The sequence below is a fragment of the Rutidosis leptorrhynchoides genome, chromosome 2 (assembly GCF_046630445.1).
Source record: "Rutidosis leptorrhynchoides isolate AG116_Rl617_1_P2 chromosome 2, CSIRO_AGI_Rlap_v1, whole genome shotgun sequence".
Classification (NCBI taxonomy): domain Eukaryota; kingdom Viridiplantae; phylum Streptophyta; class Magnoliopsida; order Asterales; family Asteraceae; genus Rutidosis; species Rutidosis leptorrhynchoides.
In genome coordinates, this window is record NC_092334.1 from 4,741,108 (window position 1) to 4,768,971 (window position 27,864).

The window sequence follows — 27,864 nt, forward strand, 5'->3', positions numbered from 1 at the left end:
GCTGAGGGGGAGGGACCTCAGCGAAAGCCAGCTGTAAAAAGGAAGAAGCCAGCTACCTCAACTAGTACAGCCACCGTCTCACATACTAGTAAAGTAGTAGTTGTATTAGAATCTAGTGCTCTCTGATCATAAAGAATAGCCCTAGTCTTATATACTGACTATCCACTTCTAGTATTGGAATCTGTTGCTTAACTATTTCTTGGTAACAGGCAAATCTAAACGAGCAAAAGCTGGCTCCAGGCTCACCACAGGGGAGATTGCACCAGTCTCAACTGCTGCTCCTGCAAAGGATGTGGCTATGAAACCTGGTGCGTTTCTAGACCAAATAGCAGAAAATTCTAACATAATTAAAAATATTTTATCTGCTGACTTGAAAAATGAATGTGGAGTTCAAGGTATAACCCTGGCTCCCAAGCTGACTGGTTTTAAAACTAGTGTTAAGAAGAGTAGCAACCCATACTCTTCTAGCCAGACACTTCCATATTTTTCAAAATTGAACTTAATGCTATATACTCTGCTGCCAGTACAATCAGCAGAGCACATACCTGACCCCCAAAGCAAACTTGAGCTCGGTCCTCATCGTGTTGAACCAGCTCAGGATACTGCACAGCCATTATGTTACTCGGATCATGATAAGAGTCTCACTCCTACATCTTTACCAGCCAGATCTCTTACACTATCTGGGTTAACATGTGTCACCAATGAGTCAGCAGAGTCACAGCTGTACTTACAGACACCTTATTCTGTCTCATTCGAAGGGCTGACCAAATCACCAGTCTGTCCCCAGAGACCAACAACAGATGCAATTGTTGAGTCAAATTTATTTGGTTCTACAGTTGTTAACATAAAATGTTCTATTATTTCAGTTCTTAGCAGGGTAGATGAACAGGCAGAGGGGGAGCAAGTTAAAGATGATATTATTCCTACTGAGCAGATTACTGCCTCTGCTACTGGTATTGGTGATACTGTTTCTCCTACTGGTGGTGCTGATGCTAGTACCGTTGCTTGTACAGCTGCTGGTGTTACTGCTCCCAGTATTGCTGCTTCCACTACTACACCTGAAGTGGAAGATGAAATCATAGTGGATCCTTCTGTTCTTAAAAAGGTAATTGACAATATTGTCAAGGATGTTCTACTTGATGAACCTGTCACTGAACCAAAGGGTGACATTGCGTCTGCTGCTGCTACCGATGCACAAAATGTTATCATGGAAGCTGGTACAAGTGCTACTTTTCCATCTGATGTTGTCATGGATGCTGGTAAAAGTGCTACTTTTCCATCATATTCTGGTTCACAGGGTGATACTGTTCTGGAGGGTCTTGATTTTATTAATGCTGGCTATGTTGGCTATGTTCCCACAGAGCCAACGGTGGATACTGCTGCTACTACTGAAGATGCTGCTTCCTCACCTACTGCACAGTTACCTACCGCTGCTACTGGTTTTACAGAATCCATTATGGATGCTGGTACCTCTGTTTTTGCCACTACTGACTCTTCTCAGGCTACTGTTTCTGCTGAGAATAAACCTTATGTGTGCCAGGTGCCAGATCCTGATGAAGTTGTCCCTAACTTCATCTATCGGGGAGTGTCTATTACTCTCAGAGTTGCTCTGCTGGTGGATCAGCTAACTATTGATCCTCAAACTGCCATAGTCTCAGCCATCAAATTGCCTCGCGAAGAGCTGACTGAACTATTGTCTCAGCTTGATCGACCAGCTAGAGAAGAAGTTTATGAGAGGTTGGCTACTTTAGAATAGATCAACGAGCAGCCATATTATCATTTTTTTGGCATGGCTCCAGCTGCTTCTCCATGGCCTGGTACATGGAGGCCTCTCAAGTTCATCAGAGATCCCTCTACTGGTAAATATGTTATGCAGAATATTCCTGATTCACCAGTACCTTCTGATTCATCAGCTTCTTCCTCATCATCTTCTTCTTCTGATGGTGATGCTGATAAAGGTACTGGTAAGGATGAACCAGTCACTCATGATAATGTGACTGGTACCAAAGATAAACCAGTGGATCTCACTAATGATGCTGCTCATGATGCTGACAAGAATACCAGTGGTTCTAAATCTTCGGGTGAAGGTAAAAATGATGGTGATCATGGTGACGAGTCAGATTCTGACCTTCCACCTCCACCACCCCACGGAGGTAGTTTTGTGTTAGCTGCTTCTGACCACCCCTCAACCAGCTATGTTAAATTTAATGCTGATGAGGTGGCTGACATCTCCACCCTGACTGTCTATAAGACACTCGCTGAGGTTACACCTGATCTACAAGCCACCATTCGCACTGCTATTGCTGATAGTGTGACTAAAGCCATACGTAACGCTGGGCAAGTTACCACTTCCAACATTGAAGCCCAGCTCAAACAAGTATGTGCCTCTGCAGATCTTGTGGTGGCTGCCATTGTCAAACAACATGAAGAAGAGGAGGAGGACTTAAAGAAACGAATCATATCTCACAATGAATATACTGAGGACATTGCCCGTCTTCAAGCTGATTTAGATGCTGCTAATCACAGAATTCTTTTTCTTAATGAAGAAAATGCAGTGCTACATGAGAGATTGGATTCACAGGAGCAGCAAATGGCTAACATGATTCCTGCTTCTGCCTATGTTCAAATGGTTGAAAATATGCATCGACTGGCTACCCTACAGGGTGATGTTAGGGCCATGGTTGAGCAGATGGCTATGGGTGTTGCAAGGAATGAAGTTAGGACTTCCAACCTCCTTCTTCGACAATTTGGCGTGGTTCCCCTGCCCATGTTACTCCTGAAGTTACTGACTGGAACAATTTTGCATTCTCTGTTCCAGATTCAGATAGTGACCTTGATGCACAGGTCTCCCCTGTTCACCTTTCTGCCCCTACTGATGACAAAAAGGGGGAGAAGAAATCTAAAAAGAAACTCAAAAAGAGAAAACAATCAGAGGGGGAGCATGAGCATGAAAAGGCTCCAAAACAACCAAGGAGAGATGGTGATGGTGATGGTGATGATGGTTCTACTGGTCAAGACTCTGACACTAAGCCCAGCAATGCTCATACTGAAGCTGATGTACAGGCAGCTGGTGAATCTCAACCCAGTGTGTATGCCACATCAGTGGATGATATTGGTTCTGGCAGTAAGCCCAGTGATGTTTCTGCACTGGCTGTTGCTGAAGCTTTTGTTGTTTCTCAAACTATTGAAAGAAGAATGAAAAGAAAACTGGAGAGACATCAGAAGAGACAACAAGAATTAAATGATGCCTTCAATGTCAAATGGGATACCTATGTTGCTATTAAACGCCACAGAATTAAGCATAGGAGATGGCTGACCCCGAAAAAGAGGGACATTGATGATGACCTGATTGGCATTGATAAATTCAAAAAGGATGCACGAAAAAGAAATGCCAAATTCATGGTCAAATACGACAAAAAGAGGGCAAAACTGTATGCTGAGCGAGCAGATAGGATCAAACGATTAATGAAAGGATACGCCAAGTTAGGTTGCTGCATCATCCCCTTAATCAGCCACTCTACATCACTGCCTTGACTTATGGCATTGAAATTGGTGTATACTTAAACAACAGTGGTCAAAGGCTCTCTACTGATGAGGAGAAAGCTCAATTTCAAGAGGCTCACCAGCTGGGTATGGATCTAAGGAAGTATCGTGCTGCCCTTAGAACTGAAGAGGGTAGAAAGATGATTGAAATAGCAAAATCCCTGAAAATCACTGCCGACGAGTATTTTTTGGGTCTACAAGCTGAAATTCAAAGAAGGGAGGCTGCTGATGCTGAACTCGCTGAGAGGGTAAGGCTCCAGGATATAGAAGACAAATTGGCTGCTGATAGAAAGCAAGAGGCTAAGTCCCTAGAATTAGCCAAAGCCATTATCAAAGAACAGGATAAGGCATTTGATAAGATTGAAGCTGCTGAGAAAGCACCTGCTACTGCTCCTCTAGAATCTGTTCGTACCAGTGAATTTCCTGATCATTATTATAGAAGTAGGTATGGTGATGTGATGAATAGAAGATCCAATCCCAGCAGGATCATCAAAGTAAACAGAGGTTCAAAAAGATCGTTCAATATTGTAAGGGAGAATAAAGTTCAAGAAAGAATAAACTATGATGAGTTAAGATCCCTTGGATTTAGTAAATGGATGGAGATCTTGGAGTATTTCATTGGTAAAGGTGAAAGTGCTATCAAAAATACACTTAAATCTGAACTCCAACAGCTCTTCAAGAAAGCAACAAGGTTTGGGAATGCACCAGTGGTGAATGTAGATGAAGTCCTCTCTCAAAAACCTAAAGGAAAGCAATTCACTGGTGAAGGACCAACCAGAAAAGGCCCCATCATTCTACCTCCTTATATCCCTGTGTTTGACCCTGCTGATGTACCTTATCTGTTCCCTGAAGCCTGGAGAATCAAACAAGAGGAGCTATCTGAAGAAGAACGAGAAAAAGATAAAGATAGATAGTCTCCTATGTGCTCAAATTGTAACTTTTATTAATTCACTTTTCATTCTGCTGTTGTTGTAATTACTGTACATATTGTGTTGCAATGAAAGTGAAATGAGTTTATGTGATGACCCGGAAATTTCTGACTAAATTTAAACTTAATCTTTGTATGATTAACATTTCCGACACGATAAGCAAAGTCTGTAAAACTGAATCTCAAAATTTTTGAACTACTTTTATATATTTAAATACCCTTCGGTTGTTTTCGACGATTCGTGAACAATTATATGTAAATAGATACATGTATACAATAACTTGAAAAAGTAACAATGTATTAATTGTTTGATACCGTACATTAAACTTATTGGTTTAAATATCTATTTGAATATATATGATAAGTTGAAATATTTATTATTAAAATTAATTATAAATAACTTCCAATGTGTATTTAACAAGTGATTTATGTATATCAAATAAAGATATATACATATATATACATATATATAATTTCAAGTTATTTAGTAAACGATAGTAACATTCATTTGTTTATTCGATTGGTATTTAGATAAGTGAACTAAAACGTTTAAGATGAACAAGTTAAACACTAATTTGCTACAGTATTTTCAAATTGCTACAATACCCAAAATGCTACAGTATTTTCGAAAATCACTATTTGCTACAGTAAAAATTGACTTTGCTACAGTGAATTGCTACAGTACTTTGCTACAGTAAAACACTATTTCAAAATGAAAATGTATGTATTATATATATATATATATATATATATATATATATATATATTAAACAAATAGCGAGACAATGATCTATAGAAGTAAATGACCAAAACACTCAAATGTATAAGTTATACCTCAAGTGGTATAGTTTATGGATGATTTAAGACTATATTTTGACAAATGTACGATTCACGAAACTTAAAGTACAAGTTATCTCAGTATACGAAAGGACGTTCGAAAAACTGGAACCGGGATATAAGTCGAGTGACGACGTACGACTTATCGGAATGAAAATTATAAGTCAACTATGCACGTGAATATAATATATTATATATATAATTAATATAAATTATATATAATATATATTATTTTTAAAATATGTCGACAAGCTTGATGACAAACAATATGTGAGCTGGAAGGGGAGGCCATGCGATCGCATGGCCACAGGCCTTCAAACCCATGCGATCGCATGGCAGTGTTTGTCAGGCCACATCTATAAATTCCAGTGTTTTCGCTCGATTTGAATCACACACATACACAAATATATATATATATATACTCCGTAATATTATTTATCATTTATTATTATTATTATTATTATTATTATTATTATTATTATTATTATTATTATTATTATTATTATTATTATTATTAATAAGATTATTATTAATCTTATTTTTTTTTATTATTAGTGTTATTATTTTTGCGATACAAAAATAATAATGTACATAAAATATTACGACGGAGTGCTGTCCAAGTAATTTTCAAAACGAGTTTCCGAGTGAGCTAGAGCTAAGGAAAATATGGGTTATTGCCAAGGAAATTATGGGTAATGTTCGGGGGTATTTTTGTGAATCAAACCTCGTGTTTATCATCTCCGATGCGTTACGTGCTTTCCTGCAATATTGTATATCAATATTAAACTGTGAGTTTCATATGCTCCCTTTTTAATTGCTTTTACAATATATATTTTGGACTGAGAATACATGCACTTTATTTTAAACGCAATGGATACAAGTACATACTAAATTCTACACCGAGTTGAACCAAAAATCCCTTAGCTTTGGTAACTAGTAACTGCCAGTTATAAGAACTGGTGGGCGCGAGTAGTTGTATATGGATCCATAGGGCTTGACATCCCCGTCTGTTTCAGGTATAGAAACCCTAGCCTGAACTATAAAACAGACGTATGCTATTTGAGGTTAGTACACGTTAGTTTACGTGTATTGTACATGTTGGTTGCATGTATGTTAAAACAGGGTTACTTATTAAAACGTTAAAGTTTAGTTACCAGGGTGCTCTGTTACGTAGAATCTATTGACAAACTTTTGAAAAACGTTTCTGGATGAAACAACTGAAATCTTGTGATCCACTTTTATATACAGATTATGTGAAACACTAAAACTATGAACTCACCAACCTTTGTGTTGACACTTGTTAGCCTGTTTATTCTCAGGTTTCCTAGAAGTCTTCCGCTGTTTGCTTATATGTTAGACAAGCTATGTGCATGGAGTCATACATGGCATATTTTTCAAGGAAACGTTGTATTCACCAAATCATCACCATGTATCTTATTTTTACTGCATTGTCAATGGAAGTACTATTGGAAACTATTATTTACAGTGATTGTCTATATGTAGAAATCATCAGATGTCGAAAACCTTTGATTTAAATATTCATTTATGGTGTGCCTTTTCAAAAGAATGCAATGTTTACAAAACGTACCATATAGAGGTCAAATACCTCGCAATGAAATCAATAAATGACGTATTGTCCATATGGATTTAGAGCGATCGTCACAGTTTATCTTCAAAATCATATCAAATTATAAGATATGGATAACTCAGCAAAAGATCCCAAAACAAACTTAAAAAGGAACAAATTTACTGCCTATTTTTTTTGGTCCCTCCGTGCCGACTTTAGTGTTTTCTCTACATGTCATAGGTTTTGTCATCATCAAATAGGGGGAGATTGTTGAGTCCCCAAAATAATTAAGGATTTAATTATGACAAAACTGTAATTTATTTGCACTAAAGTGTTATGTGCAGTCAGCACAAGTTTGTTCATGTATAGACAGCAGATGTAGCTGTGTCGAGTGTTTAGTTTGCTGCTCAGTCTACCAGCACAAGGTAGACAGTGTTCTTCTATCAGCACAGGATGTGTACTCAGCAAATCAAGAACATGAAGTGGCTCAGCAATGAAGAACCAGCACAGCTGAAATGCAGCTCACTACACAAGACAGCTATGCTCCATTATAAGCATAGTCGTTTTCTCGAGTGGTCTACATCAATGGTACTATTCAACAGAAGTCAAAGACAAAGTTGAACAGAAAAGGACACGCGTCGGCGACTGACAAGTGACCTTACAAGACCACGTGGGAATGCAAAAGGTTAACGCATGTGCAGACATGGGTTATACTTTGTCATCACCTAGGGAACACAACATTCTATTTGTTTAATCAAATAGTGGTGCCAAACCGAATTGGGGTGTTCCTGAAAATAGCTACCAAAGAGGAAAGAAGAGAGCATGCTCTCTGATATAGTTGTCTCCACAAGTACAGACATCCTATGTACCAGTGGACAATAGAACCATTACACGGTTAATAGGACTACTATAAATTGTTGTATCCACTATTGTTACAACTGGTGGTGTGGGTTTATTTTATAGAGTCAAAACGTGTAATAGCTGTTAGTTTACCTCTTAGCTATAATCTAGGTAATCTGTATCAACCAACTATCATTCTGCCAATGATAGTTGTGATTCTTTGTGATTCAATCAATAAAGAATAATTGTTGAAAATTACCTGTGACTCTATTTATTTGCATGCTTGAATACTAGTCGAGTTTAACTATTTAGTTAATTGAAAAGAAATTGTATTCACCCCCCTCTACAATACTCCTGTTGTTATCAAGGGACCAACAATAATAATAATAATAATAATAATAATAATAATAATAATAATAATAATAATAATAATAATAATAATAATAATAATAATAATAATAATAATAATAATAATAAGATAAAACTAGAACGACGATAATAATAGTCATTTTTAATAATAATACAAAAATTCGATTGACTATAAATTCAATTCCGTTCATCGAAACCATTCGATATCTAAAGGAAAAGTTCTTAATTTTTCGCTAGCTTTCCAACGACATGCATATCTTATACCTTATCTCAACCGCATATGTAACTATTTCAAGATTCAACATAACCTATCTAAGGGCAATATCAGAAGTACAAGCATGCATAATCCTATATACTCGAGCACTAGTCAGGGATACACTATTAGTATGTAAAAATTAAATTACGAGTACTCACGTATCAATATTGAGATTCAATATTGCAGGAAAGGTACGTAGACGCAACGGAGATGATAAACACTAGATTAACCTCACGAGCATACCCATGAACATTACCCATCACCTCCATAGCTATAACGCATAATTTTCTTAGCCCTATCCTACTCATAAAACCCGTTTTGAAATAGCTCGCTCATGACCTCGTCGTAATATTTTATGTGTATTAATACTAATACAACTAATAATAATATTAGGATTAATAATAATAATAATAATAATAATAATAATAATAATATTAATAATATTAATAATAATAATAATAATAATAATAATAATAATAATAATAATAATAATAATAATAATAATAATAATAATATATAATACATATACGGAGTAATATGTTTGGTGAAATGAATCGCAGAAGAGCTCGAGCTTTATAGCCCCATTCGGTGAACCATAGCTCCGCGACTGCGGCCTTTGTGTGGTTCTCAGCTCCGCGAGTGCGGAGCTCTGTTTTCTAGCTCATACTTCAATCATTTGAGGCTGCCGACGGTAAATTTTAATATTTAATATATATTTAATTAATTATATAATTATTTATATATTATATTATATTTACGAATATAGATGACTTGTAATTTTAGTTCCAATGTCTTGTACCTTGTCACTCGACTTTCGTCCCAGTTTCGATTTATCGAACAATGTTTCGTACGTTTAGAAAACTAGCCCTTTATGTTTCGTGTCGAGTATCTTTATAAATAACAACATTCAATTCAATGAAAAGTTAACCCATTCAAAATGTAACTTATTCATTTGAGTGTTGTGGTTATTTGCTTCTATAAATCAATGTCTCATTGTTTACCAAAATATATTATTTTAAATCAACCATTAAATATTATATTTTAGTCACTTTTAAAATATATATATCATTTAATATAAATTTGTTCATATTGAAATATTTACTTAATAATACAATATCTATTTTTTTTCAAAACTAATTATATTTTAAAGTTCATTTTGGAATCATTTTGATAGTAGAAAAGTATCATATCAAATCATGTTTACGTTTTTGAAACACTTTATATATTTGTAATTTATAATATAAGCTTTATTTAAATTGCCCAAAGGTCATATACAACCTATCTTAATAAACATCCTAATTAATAAAGTTCTTTTTAAACTAAAACGTTTTTATATGTTTAAATCAAATATGATAACTTTGTTTTCTAAAAATAGATATATAAAATAATCATTTTATTAAAAGGTTAAAATATTAAAAGTTGTTATATCGTAAAACGTTTTAGAAAAGTAAAATTAAATATCCTTTTTAATAGATTTCAAGTTTTTAACGTTCATTGGTGCAACGTGATATAAAGTCTAAAGGTTAGATAAACGTACGAAATTATCTTATTAAAATCACGAGAAAAAATGTTGTAAAGTATGAATTGAAAATCAAATAGGAATCTTCACTAACTCTTCTCTATTTCCCCTTGACTCTTTGTTCTTATTTGTGAAATCACTTTTCCATTTTCCGAATATGGTTAAAAAGGAAAAGTTTCCTAATTCAAAGTGGACCTCTCAACAGAGACTCGTAATCATAATTCAATATATATGATAACTCAATCATTTGATATCATCTTATAATTCCATCTATAGACACATTGAAACAAATACGTTCATGTAAAGTATTATTCATTTAATACTTTGTTAATATTTCAGGTTATAATATATACACATATACATACAATCATGTTCGTTCATATAATGGTTTGTGAATCGTTGGAATTTGGTCGAGGTTAAATGAATGCATGAACATAGTTTAAAATTCTTGAGATTCAACTTACAACTTTGCTTATCGTGTTGGGAATATATAAAGATTAAAGTTTAAATTTGGTCGGAAATTTCCGGGTTGTCACATCTATGGTCTATCAAGATTACATAATATATGTTAGAATATATGTATAATACAATATAAGTTAGTTAGGATATGGTTAGTATAGATTTTTGTCAATTCATCCCGTAGTCAAATTAACCATTTTTAACCAATTTTGTTTTACCCATAACTTCTTCGTTTTAAATCCGTTTTGAGTGAATCAACCTGCTATGGCTTCATATTGAACTGTATTTTATGAAACTAAACAGAAAAAGTATAGGTTTATAGTCGGAAATATAGTTTACAAGTCATTTTTGTAGAGGTAGTCATTTCAGTCGAAAAAACGACGTCTTGATGACCATTTTGAAAAACATATTTCCACTTTGAGTTTAACCATGATTTTTGGATATAGTTTCATGTTCGTAAGAAAAATCATTTTCCCAGAAGAACAAATTTTAAATCAAATTTTATCATAGTATTTAATTATCTAATCCAAAACAGCCCCCGATTTTACTAAGACGGCGTATGTCCAGTTTTAAGGTGTTCTTCGTGTTTCCAGGTTTTAAATCATTAAGTTAGCATATCATATAGATATAGAACATGTGTTTAGTTGATTTTAAAAGTCGATTTAGAAGGATTAACTTTGTTTGCGAACAAGTTTAGAATTAACTAAACTATGTTCTAGTGATTACAAGTTTAAATCTTCGAATATATATATGAATCGAATGATGTTATGAACATCATTACTACCTCAAGTATAGTAGGTAAACCTACTGGAAATGATATGAAATGATCTAGAGCTTCAAAGGATCTTGGATGGCTTGAAAGTTCTTGAAGTAGAATCATGACACGAAAACAAGTTCAAGTGAGTTTACTACTCGAATTAAGATTGTTATAGTTTTAGAAATTGAATCAAAGTTTGTATATGAGTATTACCTTGAATTAGAAAGATAACCTACTGTAAATAACAAAGATTTCTTGAGATTGGATAATCACTCGAAATGGATTTACAAGATTGGAAGTAAGCTAGTAAACTTGAAAGTGTTCTTGATGTGTTCTTGAGTTATTGTTTTGTAAGTTGGTTTATGTATGGATTTATGATCTAGATTGATGTAGATTCTGATGAAGATGATGAAGAACACTTAGAACATCAAGAGAGAATTTGAGAGAGATGTGTTTGATGCAGAAAAGTTGGAATGAAAATGTGTTTGTGGTGGGTGAAAGAAAACGTGAATATGGAGTCAAGATATAGGCTCCATTAGTTTGATTTTTAGTGTAATCATTCTTGCTAGTTGCCAAATGATGGTTCCCACATGTTTGATGACTCATTAAGACTGCTAAGGAGCTGATCATTGAGTGTATATACCAATAGTATATACGTCTAGAGGCTGGGTATTGTACGAGTACGAATATGGATTGAATACAAGTAAATAGTGTACTGTAGTAAACAGTGTTACTGTAGCAAATAGTATTTTACTGTAGCAAAGCGAAAATTTACTGTAGCAAATAGTGTTTTACTGTAGGAAATAGTGTTTTACTTGTACATCTTTGATTTAATTGTATTTCTTCTTATATATATATATATATATATATATATATATATATATATATATATATATATATATATATATATATATAATAAAAACTTACATCATAAAAAAATAAAAATGATTATATAATCATCACAAGTTATGACGTTCGTGAATCATCAGGCAAACGGAGTGGTCAATTGTCTACATAAACTCATTTCAATTAATCAAGTCTTAACAAGTTTGATTGCTTAACATATTGGAAACATTTAAGTAAATATAGTTTTCATTTAATATATAAACATGGAAAAGTTCGGGTCACTACAGTTGTGACAACCCGGAAATTTTTGACCAAATTTAAACTTTATCTTTAAATGATTTAATGTTTCTGACACGATAAGCAAAGTCTATGAAGTTGAATCTCAAAATTTTAGAACTGTTTCATTACATTTGACTGCTCTCGACGATTCATGAACAATTATATGTATATGTATATATATATATATATATATATATATATATATATATATATATATATATATATATATATACAAGTAAAAACGACTTTCCTACAGTAAAACACTATTTGCTACAGTAAAACACTATTTGCTACGGTAAAACACTATTTGCTACAGTAAAACACGATTTGCTACAGTAAAACACTATTTGCTACAGTGAAACCGTATTTTGCTACAGTGATACAGTGAAAACACTATTTGCTACAGTAAACACTATTTGATGTCAACGAACTAGCAAACAAAAACGGATAAGGCGGCCATGCGATCGCATGACAAAAACACTGAAAACTCATGCGATCGCATGAGGTACTGTAGCAGACCACATACTATAAAAGCTCGGTTCATTCCTCCGAATTATTATTTTTTATATTATTTTTATTATTATTATTATTATTATTATTATTAAGATTAATATTATTATTATTAATCTTATTATAATATTATTATTAGTAGTATATATAACTAAAATACTACGACGAGGTTATGAGCGTGTCACCTTCAAAATGGGTTTTTGAGCGGGATAGAGCTAAGGAAATTATGAGTTATTGCCAAGGAGGTTATGGGTAATGTTCGGGGGTATATTTGTGAATCAAATCTAGTGTTTATCATCTCCGTTACATCTACGTACTTTCCTACAACATTGAATCTCAATATTTATACGTAAGCACTCATATTTTATCTTTTATATATTAATTGTGTATCCATGTCTAGTGCTCGAGTATATATATATTTATATATGCTTGTATGCTAAATTTTGTCGTTAAATAGTTATAATGAATCACGAATTAAATACATATATTACTGGTAAAAAGTATATGATATACATGTTTTTGGAAAGCTGGCGAAAAATCAATAACTTTTCATTTAGATATCGAATAATTTCGATGAACGGATTAAAAGATATGATCAATTGAATTATAATTGACGTTAATTGAAATTGCTTTTGAATCTACAATTAAGATTTAAACAACTCGTTTACGAGATTGATAATTTAGATTTTTGAATATTACCAACCGAGTAAATGAATCCTTATATAAGGTACGTCTCGTTTTGTTGAATTATTGTCAAAATTGACTTTTTGAAACGACTTTGGATAACTTTTGTATGTTGATCTCGAGCATTAGGATTGTTATACACTATGACCTGACCTAGCTTGATAGACATTTATTGACCAACATATGTTCTCTAGGTTGAGATCTACGGTTATTTGGTAATCCGAGTTTCGATCACATTTTGGTGAACGACTTTATATGCTGCTAATGTGAGTTTCATTTGCTCCCTTTTTAATTGCTTTTTGCAATATATATTTTTGGGCTGAGAATACATGTACTTTATTTTAAACGCAATGGATACAAGTACATACTAAATTCTACACTGAGTTTGAACCGAAAATCCCTTAGCTTTGGTAACTAGTAACTGCCGGTTATAAGAACTGGTGGGCGTGATTAGTAGTATATGGATCCATAGGGCTTGATATCCCCGTCCGAGCTAGAGCACTAGCCTTTTAACGAATGTATGCTATTTGAGAAGCGTACACATTGGTTTGCGTGTATTATTAAGATGATTATACAAAGGGTACAAATTATATATACGTTAAAGTTTAGTTACCAGGGTGCTCAATTTCGTAGAATATTTTGATAAACGTTTCTGGATGAAACAACTGAAATCTTGTGTTCCACCTTTATATACAGATTATACGAAACATTAAAACTATGAACTCACCAACCTTTGTGTTGACACTTGTTAGCATGTTTATTCTCAGGTTCCCTAGAAGTCTTCCGCTGTTTGATTATATGTTACACAAGCTATGTGCATGGAGTCTTACATGGCATATTTTTTCAAGGAAATGTTGCATTCACCAAATCATCACCATGTATCTTATTTTGACTGTATTGTCAACGGAAGTACTATTGTAAACTATTATTTATGGTGATTGTCTATATGTAAAAATCATCAGATGTCGAAAACCTTTGATTTAAATATTCATTTATGGTGTGCCTTTTCAAAAGAATGCAATGTTTACAAAACGTATCATATAGAGGTCAAATACCTCGCATTGAAATCGATGAATGACGTGTTCGTCCATATGGATTTGGAGCGATCGTCACAACAGTACCTACCCGTTAAATAAATTTCGTCCCGAAATTTTAAGCTGTTGAAGGTGTTGACGCATCTTCTGGAAATAAGTGCAGGTATTTCTTCTTCATCTGATCTTCACGTTCCCAGGTGAACTCGGGTCCCCTACGGTTATTCTATCGAACCTTAACGATTAGTATTTTATTTTGCTTAAGTCGTTTGACCTCACGATCCATTATTTCAACGGGTTCTTCAATGAATTGAAGTTTTTCGTTAATTTGGATTTCATCTAAAGGAATAGTGAGATCTTCTTTGGCTAAGCATTTCTTCAGATTTGAGAAGTGAAAGGTATTATGTACGTCAGCTAATTGTTGTGGTAATTTAAGTTGATAAGCTACCGGTCCGACACGATCAATAATCTTAAATGGCCCAATATATCTCGGGTTTAGTTTTCCTCGTTTTTCAAAACGAACAACGCCTTTCCAAGGTGATAGTTTAAGCATGACCATGTCTCCAATTTCAAATTCTATATCTTTTCTTTTACTGTCTGCGTAGCTCTTTTGTCGACTCTGAGCGGTTTTCAACCGTTGTTGAATTTGAATGATTTTCTCTGTGGTTTCTTGGATAATTTCTGGACCCGTAATCTGTCTATCCCCCACTTCACTCCAACAAATTGGAGACCTGCACTTTCTACCATAAAGTGCCTCAAATGGCACCATCTCAATACTTGAATGGTAACTGTTGTTGTAGGAAAATTCCACTAACGGTAGATGTCGATCCCAACTGTTTCCAAAATCAATAACACATGCTCGTAGCATGTCTTCAAGCGTTTGTATCGTCCTTTCGCTCTGCCCATCAGTTTGTGGGTGATAGGCAGTACTCATGTCTAGACGAGTCCCCAATGCTTGTTGCAATGTCTGCCAAAACCTTGAAACAAATCTGCCATCCCTATCAGAGATAATAGAGATTTGTATTCCATGTCTGGAGACGACTTTCTTCAATTATAGTCGTGCTAGCTTTTCCATTTTATCATCTTCTCGCATTAGTAGAAAATGTGCGGATTTGGTGAGACGATCGACTATTACCCAAATAGTATCATAATCACTTGCAGTCCTTGGCAATTTAGTAATGAAATCCATGGTAATGTTTTCCCATTTTCACTCTGGGATTTCAGGTTGTTGAAGTAGACCTGATGATTTCTGATGTTCAGCTTTTACCTTAGAACACGTCAAACATTCTCCTACATATTTAGCAATATCGGCTTTTATACCCGGCCACCAAAAGTGTTTCTTGAGATCTTTGTACATCTTTTCCACTCCAGGATGTATTGAGTATCTGGTTTTATGTGCTTCCTTAAGTACCATTTCTCTCACATCTCCAAACTTTGGTACCCAAATTCTTTCAGCCCTATACCGGGTTCTGTCTTCCCTAATATTAAGATGTTTCGTCGAACCTTTGAGTATTTCATCCTTCAAATTTCCTTCTTTTAAAACTCCCTATTGCGCCTCCTTTATTTGAGTAGTAAGGTTAGTATGAATAATTATATTCATAGCTTTTACCCGTATAGGTTCTCTGTCCTTTCTACTCAAAGCGTCGGCTACCACATTCGCCTGCCCCGGGTGGTAACGAATCTCAAATTCGTAATCATTCAACAACTCAATCCACCTACGCTGCCTCATGTTCAGTTGTTTCTGATTAAATATATGTTGGAGACTTTTGTGGTCGGTATATATAATACTTTTGACCCCATATAAATAATGCCTCCAAGTCTTTAATGCAAAAACAACATCCCCCAATTCCAAATCGTGAGTCGTATAATTTTGTTCGTGAATCTTCAATTTTCTGGACGCATAAGCAATTACCTTCGTTCGTTGCATTAATACACAACCGAGACCTTGCTTTGAAGCGTCACAATAAATCACAAAATCATCATTCTCTTCAGGCAATGATAATATAGGTGCCGTAGTTAACTTTTTCTTCAACAATTGAAATGCTTTCTCTTGCTCATCCTTCCATTCAAATTTCTTCCCTTTATGCGTTAATGCAGTCAAGGGTTTTGCTATTTTGGAAAAATCTTGGATGAATCTTCTATAGTAACCAGCCAATCCTAAAAATTGGCGTATATGCTTCAGAGTTTTCAGGGTTTCCCACTTTTCAACGGTTTCAATCTTTGCCGAATCTACCTGAATACCTTCTTTGTTCACTATGTGACCGAGGAATTGAACTTCTTCCAACCAAAATGCACACTTTGAAAACTTAACATACATTTTTTTTTTCCTCAACAACTCTAGCACTTTTCTCAAATGCTCTTCGTGCTCTTGATCATTCTTTGAGTAAATAAGTATGTCATCGATGAAAACAATGACAAACTTGTCAAGGTATGGTTCACACGCTCGGTTCATGAGGTCCATGAACACAGCTGGTGCATTAGTCAAACCAAAAGGCATAACCATAAACTCGTAATGACCGTAACGCGTCCTAAAAGCAGTCTTCGGAATATCATCCTCCTTCACCCGCATTTGATGATACCCAGAACGTAAATCAATCTTCGAATAAACTGATGAACCTTGGAGTTGATCAAACAAGTCGTCGATTCTTGGCAGTGGATAACGGTTCTTGATGGTAAGTTTGTTCAACTCTCGGTAGTTGATACACAACCTGAATGTACCATCCTTCTTTTTGACAAACAAAACAGGAGCTCCCCACGGGGATGTGCTTGGTCGTATGAAACCACGCTCTAAAAGTTCTTGTAATTGACTTTGGAGTTCCTTCATTTCACTGGGTGTGAGTCTGTATAGAGCACGAGCTATTGGTGCAGCTCCTAGTACAAGATCTATTTAAAATTCCACAGATCGGTGTGGAGGTAGTCCCGGTAATTCTTTCGGAAATACATCGGGAAATTCTTTTGCAATGGGAACATCATTGATGTTCTTTTCTTCAGTTTGTACCTTCTCGACATGTGCTAGAACGGCATAGCAACCTTTTCTTATTAGTTTTTTTGCCTTCAAATTACTAATAAGATTTAGCTTCGTGTTGCTCTTTTCTCCGTACACCATTAAGGGTTTCCCTTTTTCTCGTATAATGCGAATTGCATTTTTGTAATAAACGATCTCTGCTTTCACCTCTTTCAACCAGTCCATGCTGATTATCACATCAAAACTCCCTAACTCTACTGGTATCAAATCAATCTTAAACATTTCGTTAACCAGTTTAATTTCTCAATTCTGACATATTTTATCTGCTGCAATTAATTTACCATTTGCTAATTCGAGTAAAAACTTATTCTCCAATGGTGTTAATGGGCAACTTAATTTAGCACAAAAATCTCTACTCATATAGCTTCTATCCGCACCCGAATCAAATAAAATATAAGCAGGTTTATCGTCAATAAGAAACATACCCGTAACAAGCTCCGGGTCTTCCTGTGCTTCAACCGCATTAATGTTGAAGACTCTTTCACGGTTTTAGCCATTATTATTTACTTCGTTCGGGCATGCAGTTTTGTAATGGCCCGTCTTTCTGCACCCAAAACAAGTAATAGCGGCATTAAATGTTCCGACATTATTTGTTCCTTTACTCCTGTTAATCTTCGGTCTATAGATTCCACACTTTGCAGCACTGTGACCCGTTCTTTTGCATTTTGTGCATAACTCCCTACAGTAATTATCCTGATGGTATTTCTCACACCTTAAGCACCTGGTTTTCTGCCTCATGTTGTCATTACTGTTGTTGTTGGGACGATTGTTGTTGTTGTTGGGACGGTTGTTGTTGTTGTTGGGACGGTTGTTGTTACGATTGATGTTGCGGTTGTTGGGATAGTTGTTACGATTATGGTTGCAATTGTTGTTGTTGTATTGGTGACCCTTGTCATTGTTTTCCTCCCACTTTCTCTTGACTTGTTTCGTGTTGGCTTCTTCGGCCGCCTGTTCTTTAATCCTTCCCTCAATCTGATTTATGAGTTTATAGCCATTCGACTTGCCTTTTGTATAGAGGTGGGCTTGTGTGAACTCACATCTTCTTGAATCCTTTCCAGTAACCCTTTTACAAATGTGTCGATTTTCTCTTCTTCATCTTCGAACGCTCCTGGACACAATAGGCACAACTCTGTGAATCATCGTTCGTACGTGGTAATGTCGAAACCTTGCGTTTCTTAATCCTCTAAGCTCTACCTTAAGCTTATTGATCTCGTTTCTGGGACGGTACTGTTCGTTCATCAAGTGCTTGAATGCTGACCACGGTAATGCGTAAGCAGTATCTTGTCCCACCTGCTCGAGATAGGTGTTCCACCATGTTAACACAGTACCTGTGAAGGTATGTATAGCGTACTTTACTTTGTCTTCTTCAGTACATTTACTTATGACAAACACCGATTCAACCTTTTCAGTCCACCGTTTTAATCCGATTGGACCCTCGGTTCCATCGAATTCCAAAAGTTTACAGGCAGTGAATTCTTTGTAGGAGCATCCTACACGATTTCTTGTGGAATTAGTTCCACTGCTAGAACCAGAGTTATTGTTGTTATTTTGCATTGCGGCCTGCACTATGGCTATGTTCGCAGCAAGGAAAACACGAAAGTCTTCCTCACTCATATTCAAGTTCTGACGAGTCATCGGTGCCATTTTCTTCAAAAATAGCCAAAAATAATTGAGTTAATCATATAGAATTCAAGAGTAGTCAATAGTATTTCGTAGCATAATATGAACTTATTTATAAAAACTTTTTCTTCATATTAGTGTTTTATAGTTTTAATTCGGGTAGTACCTACCCGTTAAGTTCATACTTAGTAGCTACTATACAATTCAACTACTACGATTCGATATGAAAAACTAAATACAATAATATTTATCGTTCAAACTTATACAATATTTTACAAACTTACAATACCGCTATTTTACATATAGCATAAAATATAGCACACAATAACTTTGATACAAGGCAATTGTGAAGACAATTCTATTTAATACGCAAGTCATTCAGCAAAAGCAATAAAGGCACGTAATTCATAAGTCCATAAATAAGTCATGCATTCTGGTTTTACTAGTATTATTTCCCATCCTTGGTCTTGTGGAAAATAACCGTTGTGGTCGTTGGCAAGACAACATGTTGTAACGTCGTCAAAAGGACGAGTGTTACGTAATGCCCAACAGCCCCGTAACAATCTAAAAACCTTATTTCTCACCCCAACTACTGAATCCGTCACTTGTGAGAATGTTTTATTTAACAGTTGCAATCCGATGTTCTTTTTCTCAATTTGGTGAGAATCGAACATCACTAACCCGTAAACATAACATGCTTCTTTATGTTGCATGTTTGAAGCTCTTTCTAAAGAACGAAGTCCTATGTTGGGATACGTGGAGTCAAAATAGGTTCTCAACCCGTAGCGTAAAATTGAATCTGGGTTTCCCGCATTTAATGCCTTAAAGAAAACACGGCGTAACTTAAAGTCTCCCCAATGTGATATAGCCCATCTTTCAAAAGAAAGCCTTTTATAAACTAAGGCATGCTTGGAACGTCTTTCAAATGTTCGACAAACTAATTTCACCGTAAATAATTGTGCCGATGAATTCTGACCGACTCTAGACAAGATTTCATCAATCATATCCCCTGGTAGGTGTTCTAAAATTTTTGGTTGTCTATCCTTAACGTCCATTGTGTGTTTTATACTATAAAATAGAGAAGGATTAGATTTGTAAAAGATAGTTAACAAACAATACAAGCAATTTTTACATATATCATCAAAGTACAAGCACACTACAATACATATATTACACAACATGATTACTCCTCTTCATTCCGACTCACTTGTTTCTTCCTCTTCGGACTTGGTTCGTTTCGCTAATTTCCTAGGGATATATGATGTTCCTCTAATACGAGCCGTTGTTTTAACAAATGGTTTAGAAAAACCTAGTGGCTTAGATGTCTCCGGGTTATAGTTAAAACTTAAGAAATACGGGTGTTGACGGTATTTGATGTTTGCAGCGGGGTATACGAAATAGCTATTAATTTTAGCAGGAAATACTATTAAATACGATACATTTTTACACAAGATATTTATTTATTTATAGAATGGATATACTTAAACCTTGCTACAACACTTATAGGCAGTGTACCTAATCGTACAGTAGTGTAGTTTTTAGTAAGTCCGGTTCGTTCCACAGGGAATCTTTTTAAACAAAGCTTAACGCTATATTAGTTTACTTTTATAAAAATACAAATATATATATAAGTAATATTATTATTATAAAGGGGGGTTTTTACCGTTTAATGACCGGTTTGTCGATTTTAAAACTTTAGTCGTAGTTAAAACCAAATGTAAAATAATAAATATAAATACAAGACTTAAATTAAAGCGTAAAGTAAATAACAATAATGAAATTACGAATAATAAAAGTGCGATAAAATAAACTTGTGATAATTAAAAAGTACGATAATTAAAAGTACAATTAAATACAATAACAATAAAAATGCGATAATTAGAAGTGCAATTATATATAAAATAAAGGAAATTAAATATGAAATAAAAGAATTATGCTTATTTAAACTTCCGTAATCATGATGTTTGACGTGTTGATTTTAAGCCCATGGGTTAATTGTCCTTTGTCCTGGATTATTTAATATGTCCATACGGATTTGTCCATAATAGTCCATCAGTCATAAATATAAAGAGCGAAAGCCTTCGTCAAATTATTCTTATTCCCGAAGTCAAATATTCCAACTAATTGGGGATTCGAATTGTAACAAGGTTTTAATAATTTGTTTAATGAATACACCAGGTTATCGACTGCGTGTAAACCAAGGTTTTACTACTTTGTTAACAATTACACCAATTACCCTTGAATGTAATTCACCCCTGTTTCAATAAGTCTATTAACTATTAATCCAGTTCCGTATCCGGTAAAATGAATAATTATTGGTATTTATAGATATCCCGCCCACCGTACCCAGTCAAGCGTATGTGGTTATATATAAATACGTCGAATTATAAGTTTGTATATTAAATTAACAAGGTATTGTTTAGTTAATATAAAACCCATTAATAACCCATAGTCTAATTTCCACAAGTGTCGTTCTTTTATCCAAACCCCAATTATGGTACAAAGCCCAATTACCCAATTTTAGTAATTAGCCCAACATCATGATTACTTCGGATTAAATAAGCATAATAATAACTTATCTACGAGACATTAATGTAAAAAGGTTGAACATAACTTACAATGATTAAAAATAGCGTAGCGTTACACGGACAGAATTTCGACTTACACTCTTACAACATTCGCTAACATACCCTTATTATTAGAATTAAAATTATAATATAAATATAAATATATACGATATAGATAGAGAGATGGATATATGATGGATGAAGAATGCTCAAAATTCGGTTGCTTTTATAGGGAGTTTCAAATTTTGGGGCTCCGCGACTCGCGGCCCTTTTGGCCTTCAAACTCCGCGAGTCGCGGAGTTTGTAAATACAGCTCACCAGCTTTTGGAGTCTTTCTTGCCGACGATTTATTTATAAATATAATATATATATAATTAATATAATTAATTATATATTATATTATATTTATATACATAGTTAACTTGTAATTTTCAGTCCGTTGCGTCGAGCGTTGAGAGTTGACTCTAGTCCCGGTTCCGGATTTTCGAACGTCCTTGCGTACAATTTAATATCTTGTACTTTGCGTTTTGAATCTTGTACTCTTGTAATTTTGAGACGTTTCTTATCAATAATTGGAACCTCTTTGATTGTCTTTTGTACTTTTGAGCTTTTTGGTCGTTTGCGTCTTCAATTCGTCGAATCTGTCTTTTATCTTCACCTTTTATTATTTAAACGAATATCACTTTTAAATAGAACAATTGCAACTAAAAGCTTGTCTTTCTTGAGGAATAATGCTATGAAATATATGTTCGTTTTTAGCATTATCAAATATTCCCACACTTGAGCGTTGCTTGTCCTCAAGCAATATCGTCTTGAAATACTAGAATCACTTCTTTATTCTTCACACTTTGTACATCAGTGATTTCTATATGGTGGTATAAACAATGGTAGTAACGATATGGTTTACAGTCCCACATGACTATAAAAATTTAGATCCATTAAGGAAATTGGATCTTTATGAAAACATTTGATCTTTTGAAAATTAAATCTAGTTTTTACCCTAGATAAGTTTTCCGGAATAACCCTTCACCGGTGTTTGCAAAATATTTTTGTGGGTTTTGGTGGGTTTCAGAATTGAAAATTTTAGCTCAAAACTTATGGTTTTGTGTCACCCACTTGCTAACCTTGTATTTGGAAAGCAACACATCCAGTTTACTTGTCCCGTATATTACCTTTCGGTAAACTACCGTCCGGTTGTAAAGGAAAGCGTTGAACAAGCAACTGTTAAGGCAATGTCCCCTGACATGCTTTTAATTATGGTCTATAAAGTGTCGGACGCAATTACTATCCTTGGTAGGAGCAATAGTAAAGCTCACCCTTATGATTTTTCGGTCTGGCACAAGGTCCTGTCTTTGACCACTATGCAACCACCGTTCTTACGGTTGACACCCGATTTAGTTCAGGTGACCTAATGAATTCCAGGTGAATTTCTAGGATTTTACGTTCAATGGTAATGAACGCATTGAAAATAGGGTTTTCAGAAAACAAATCGGTTTTTAATTTTGATCAAAATATTTTCTCGTTCAAGCTCGAGTTTAGATATCATTGAATTCCATGAGTTTGTAATTCTCAATCTTTAAGGTCAATCTCAAGGATTGAGTAATATCAGGCTTAAAAGCTGATTTTTGATCTTTTAAGGAGATTATCCTTTCTGGGGATCTGATTTATTAGTCTTATCCAGCTAATTTGCATGGTGACCCCCCCCCCCCATTTTACGAGATAAATCCTTCTCATGGTTAGGATAAATCTGACCACTTGGCGACCCTGTTTAATGCTGAGGTCCGTGGATTTCCTGCTGATTTTAGTGATGACTTTTCTAGATTTTTCATCAACCTACAGCTGGTCTGGACGACAACTTCTTGACCTAAATCAAGAAGCGCGTTTCTTTTTCGGAAGACTTTACTTCCTTTTAATGATGGAATTGATTCATCGTGTAGATCCATCTTTTCTTTTCTTTCATTGGGTAAAACAGTTTAGTTTAGTCCAAAGCAAAAGTATTTTCATTTATTTGTTACAGATATATGTGACATATGTTTAAGATAACTTGGTAAATTTTCCCACACTTGGCTTTTATTTTCCTTTTTATCGTCCTCTATTCCATTTTAAATGAATTTTAACATTTTGGTTTGTTTCTCAATTTATGTCCTTTCTGAGGTAACAATAATTTCGGTGTTAAAACCTAGTTTTATCGTTCATAAATATGTATAAACATGATTTTGAGTTCATTTAATTGAAAATTTTTAAAAATTTTTACTAGAATTGGGTAGTCAGTATATAAGACTAGGGCTGTTCTTTATTATCAGAGAGCACTAGATTCTAATACAACTACTGCTTTACTAGTATTTCTAATGGTAACCAAGTGTATAAGATAAAAATTTTAAAATCCGAAAGAATTTAACCCCTTCCCACACTTAAGATCTTGCAATGCCCTCATTTGCAAGAAATCAGTAACAATTTAAATTATTGAGGGTGATTTGTGTGAAAATGATTAAATTTTTACCAAAGTTTTCAAATATATTGGCGTTTGTTTGCTAAATGATAAATGGTGCACATCATTTGTTCATTCCGTCTTGTTGTTATTTCACATATATTTTGCATCTTGTCGTCAAAATTAGTTGCTTTTGCTGAACTTAATGCCAGTCTTTGAAAATGCGTTGTTTTACCCTGTTGTGTACAGAAGATAAACTGCAAACATATATACATATTTTTGAAGTTTGGTATATTACCCCACATTCAAAAATTATTAAAATCTAAGAATAAAAGTTAAAAAATTATAAAAACTATTACAATATTAACACAAGTATTAAACGTATCAACATTACAAATTACAAAATAAATAAAACTAAGTAGACTAGGGATGATATTGATACCAATAGGGGTTCCAAGCATAACCATAGGTGCTATAGAATGCTTCGGCAGGGTTATACGTAGGATACGGTGGCTGCATCTCTATAGACCAGGGAGGGAAGATGGGTTTCGGAGTAGGAATATAGTTTCTACCTATATGTTGGCAATGAGCTATGATTTGGTTTTGATGAACTTGCCAATCTTCAAATGCTCTCTGTCTAGCATTTTCGTACTCCTGTGAAGCTATAAACCTTTGCATTTCTTGCATTTCATTTCCCCTTCCTACATTACCTTCTGTTGGTTTCTCTCAACCTGTGGATGTCTACCATGGTATTGTACTGCGGCGTTATTTTGCCTCTTCAAAACTTTCGCACCATGGTATACATTTAAACCTATCGTATCGCGGGGTTCTGGTTCTTCGACTAATAATCCCCCCCGACTTATATCCACACCGAGATATTCAGCAATCAAAGTAATAAAAATACCACCTCCTATTATGCTATGCGGTCTCATCCCCCTAACCATAGCTGATAAATAATAACCCACACAATAAGGTATACTTACAGCGCTTTGTGGGTCTCAAATACACATATGGTAAAACAAATCCTGTTCATTTACCTTTTCCTTGTTCTTACCCCTTTGTGTAATCGAATTAGCTAAAAACCTATGAATCACTCTTAATTCAGCTCTATCTATATCCAAATAAGAGTAATTTCCCCCTTTGAATCGGTGATGGCTTGTCATTTGACTCCATACACCGTGTGTATCAAAATTTTCATCTATCTTTCTACCATTTAGTATCAATCCTCTACAATCGACAGATGCTAACTCCTCAGGCGTATATATACGTAAAGCCTGAGCCATGTCTAGTAAAGACATGTGGCGCATCGAACCTCCTAACAAAAATCTAATAAAAGATCGATCGGTTAAACTATCTACCCGATCTTTTAATTCTATACTACACAACAATTCTTCACACCATACTTTATATACAGGTCTACGCATGGTGAATAAACGTACCCAGTCATTAAAAGTAGAATTACCATACCTCTGTGCAAGTAATTCTCTAATTGGCCCGGCCAATTCTACAGCTTCTAAGGGTCCCCATTCTATGACCCTAGGTACCTCAACAACTTTAGAATGAAGAGTATGCAAACCCCTTTGGTATTTTGGATAATCTATCCAAAGTCTGTCAAATCTCAGGTTCGGGTGCAACTCTTCCAAGTGCATATCAGAAAAGGTCATGACTGGATGAGGTATATCTTGCTTGTAGTAGTTATCCACCTCCTGTTGTTCCGCATTCTCAGCAGGAGCATTGCGAGCTTGGAATGAAGATTCACCCCTTTCAGTCTGCAAAATACATCAAACACAATTTTTGTGCATCCAAATATGCATTAGTGTCAGCAAAATCATCAATCAAAATAATTACAATGACATGATCAATTTATATCAAACTTAAGCTCATTTTCACATTTTTATCAAATCTACACTTTTTCAAATAAGCATATACGAAAATGTTCGCCAAGTTCATAAGCATTCAACTCAAATAACATGTCAAAATAATCATTACTAGTAATTAAACAAGTTTCAAATGGCATTATCTCTCAAAAATCAAGTTCATGAATTTTAGACTTGAAAAAGTCCACTTTAATTCTCAAAATCATGTTTAGGCTCAAAGTTTGGATCATTTAACTACCTAGACATGTTGCACTACTTAATTTAGCAACAATTCATGACAAAAATCGGCCATAACCTGTTTATATCAAAAAGCCCCAAATTTGCTCAAGAACACAAACCCTAGATTACTCAAAATTTGAAGTTTAAGGCTTCTAATCATGTTAAATAGCATCAATATAGGTTATACAAGCATAATACATAAACAATTTAAGCCTAATTACACTAAAAAGCATCAAAATCAAATTGGGAAAAAAATTGCTCAAGAACACTAATTTTCGGATTAAATGGTGTTTAGGTGTAGAAATTTACCGTTTTTCTTGAGTAATTCCTAGATAGCATCCTTCTCAACATAATTTTAGTAAAAGATTTGATGATTAACGGTTACAAATTGTGATTTTGGGGGTGTTTTTGCGTGTTTTTTCGAGGGTTTTCGCAGCTGTTCTTCGCAGTATGTTTTTGTGGGGAGTGAACTGATCTGTTTTTTACGTTTTATTTTTTTTCTGGGTTTTGGTCCCTCCGCGAGTCGCGGAGATTTCCCCTTCAAACTCCGCGAGTCGCGGAGTTTGGTATTTTTTTTTTTTTTTGAACAACTTATACTAATTAAAACAATTAAGTAATTAATTTTAAAATTTTGTTTCCCTTGTTATTTAGGACGAGGTCGTTTCGGATCGATGTCCTAGTCCGTCCCTCGACAAAATTTTAAAATTTGTCTTTTTGTAGCGATTGTTTTAAAAGCTAAGATTTTTGGGTTTTTAATGTTTTTTTTGCATACTTTAATTCAATAAGATTAAAAATAATGATAATAAAAGTTCTCGTCCCTCCCTCGGGTAAAGCAATTTCGGTTCAAAGACCTAGTCTTCAACTTACGACGAATTTTAAAAATCATATTTTTAACTTAATGAGATAAAGTAAATTTTTGTTTTTAAATTCACACAATTTAAATATAAAATTCAAAATTAATATTAAAAATTCACACCAAACTTAAAATTTGAAATGCATAAAATTAAAAATTCATTTTTTTAAAAATTAAAAATTCACACCAAACTAAATTTTAAAAATTCATATTATAAATTCACACCAAACTTATATTAATTTTTCAAATATTTACAATTTTAAAAATATTGTTTTTACAAAGTTTACAATATTAATTTAAGATTTAAATATTAATTTAAAAAACATGGTAAAAATAAAATTAAAAATCTTTTTGGCTTTTTATCCCACTTTAATCAATCAAATATTATCAAAAATATGCGCCCCTCTTTTTGGTAAAGTAATTTCGGTTCCAAGACCTAATTTAACTCATGACGAATTTTTGAAATATTTTGGGTTGATTGATTAAAGATATTTATACCTTAAGAATAAACGTTAAATTTCGCAGTGATGTAATAAATTTTTGAATGATATCAATAATTTCGGTCGCCAAACCTAATTTTATTCAATACCAATTTAATACTTTATAGCGAACAAATTAGCATTTATTATCAAAAGGTTAAAAATAAAAATAAAAAATAAAATAAAAACTGTACAGACATACCTGTGAAATAGTATTCTTAGTTATATGATCTATCCCATTCATAAGATAGTCGGTTTAATTGGTTTTCCATAGCTACATAGGCGTAACCTCGAGCATTCAGTGTCTTTTCTTCTAAACATATGAACGGTCCATCTCTGCATAAAGTAACAAATTCAGTGTTTGAATAGGT